The following is a 2,292-nucleotide window of genomic DNA, read 5'->3' as shown; positions in this document are numbered from 1 at the left end:
ACGTCGACGATATTATCGTCATAGGTTGTAGTGAAGCACACCATATTAAAAATCTTTCAAAAGTTTTTGATACTTGTAGGTCTTTTAATCTCAAACTTAACCCAAATAAATGCAACTTTTTACGACCAGAAGTTACTTTTAGGTCACAAATGTTCAGCCAAAGGTTTGTTGCCAGACGACTCTAAAATAAACGCAATTAAAAAGTATACAAAACCGACTGATAAAGACGCGGTACGACGATTCGTCGCGTTCTCAAATTATTACAGACGGTTTATACTTAATTTTGCGTCTCTGGCAGCGCCCCTAAATCGATTAAGCAGAAAAAGAGTTGAATTCGTATGGGATGTATAGTGCAAAAGAGCATTTTTATCTTTGAAAGCAACGTTACTTTCACCAAAATTACTTCAATTCATTATTACCGTTGATGCTTCCACAACTGGATGTGGCGCTATTTTGAGTCAAGAACAACAAGGTATTGATTTACCAATTCGTTTCGCTTCTAAAGCATTTAATAAAGCAGAGCGGAAAAAACTAATTATAGAGTTGGAACTCTTGGCTTTATATTTCGCAATAAAGCAATTTCGACCATATGTGTATGGCAGCCATTTCATTGTAAAGTCAGATCATAGACCTCTAGTATACTTATTCAATATGAAAGACCCATCTTCAAAACTTTCAAGAATAAGACTAGCTGAATATAATTTCACTATAGGTTACATAAAGGGTAAATCAAACGTTGGTGCTGATGCACTATCGCGTATTACAATCGATGAGATTAAACAATTGAACAAACCAATTTTAGCAGTACAGACAAGATCAATGACAAAACGGCAAAACGACAACAACCTTCATAGCAAAACAGACAAAAACAACGAAAAACAACTTAATTTACATGTTTACGACAAATTTTCATTTAATTTTTCGAAAAAAGTTCCACGGATAAGATCTGCAATTACGTACGATAAGAATAATAAAGCAAAAAATTTAAGAATTTTTGCGCATATTAAACATAAGAAACTTGAGTTACTTAGTTTTGAGCTTGTTAACGAAATAATGACTTTAGAGAATCTACTTTCGACGCTTGAATCAGAAGCCGGCAAACGCAAAATTAAGCAGATTGAATGGCCTAAAAACGATATTTTGTTCGAACATTATACTATTACAAATTTCAAAAACATTGGAAATAAAATTTTGAAATCATTAGAAATTATTTTAACAGAACAGTGGAGACAGTAACAGACGAATATACAAAATTAAAACTTATGAAAATTTACCATAATGATCCCATTTCTGGTGGACATTGCGGAATGAAAAGACTTTACGCAAAATTGCGAACAAAATTTTATTGGAAGAACATGACTCGGGATATATCGAAATATATCAAAAATTGTAATGGTTGTCTTTTAAACAAGGTTAAACCTAAAACAAAAGAAAAACTAGTTTTAATACCAACTCCTTTTAAACCATTTGATATACTAGTAATTGACACAATAGGACCTCTACCTGAGTCCAAATATGGTAACAAGCTCGCACTTACCATGATTTGCGACATGACTAAATACCTGGTAACAGTCGCTGTGCCAGACAAATCGGCAAAAACAATAGCTTCAGCAATTTTTGAAGGATTCATTTTAACTTACGGCACAATGAATGCCATAAAATCAGATTTAGGTACAGAATTTAAAAATGAATTATTCGAAGAATTAACTAAACTTCTAAATATTGAACATAATTTTTCAACTGCATACCATCACGAAACTGTTGGCACGATTGAACGTAATCATAGAGTTTTTAATGAATACTTACGTGCATATTTAAAAGATACTTTTTCTGATTGGGATGTTTATTTAAAATATTTTACTTTCCTGCACAACACTACGAGTAGCACAGTTTTCGACAATCAGTTTTCTCTTTCGAGTTAGTTTTTGGGAAAAAGGCAACTTTGCCTAATGAATTAACAAAAGAAACAATTGACCCAATTTATAATGTCGAAAACTATGACAAAGAAGTTAAGTATAGAATGCAGAAAACGCACAAAATGGCACAAAACCTAATTAATAAAAATAAATTACAAAGTAAAAATCTGTACGATAAAACGGCACGACCTTTAGTTGTCAAAATTGGAGATAAAGTACTTTTACAGAAAGAACCACATCATAAACACGAAAATATTTATCAAGGTCCGTTTACAATAACTAAAATTAACGAGCCTAACGTAACTATTTTCGATGAAGCTAAAAACAAAGAAAAAGTAGTACATAAAAATCGCCTAAGTAAAGTAAATTAACATTA

The sequence above is a fragment of the Eurosta solidaginis genome, chromosome X (assembly GCF_040869045.1).
Source record: "Eurosta solidaginis isolate ZX-2024a chromosome X, ASM4086904v1, whole genome shotgun sequence".
Lineage (NCBI taxonomy): Eukaryota > Metazoa > Arthropoda > Insecta > Diptera > Tephritidae > Eurosta > Eurosta solidaginis.
The sequence above is the reverse complement of the archived record's forward strand: the minus strand, read 5'-3'. Positions refer to the sequence as shown.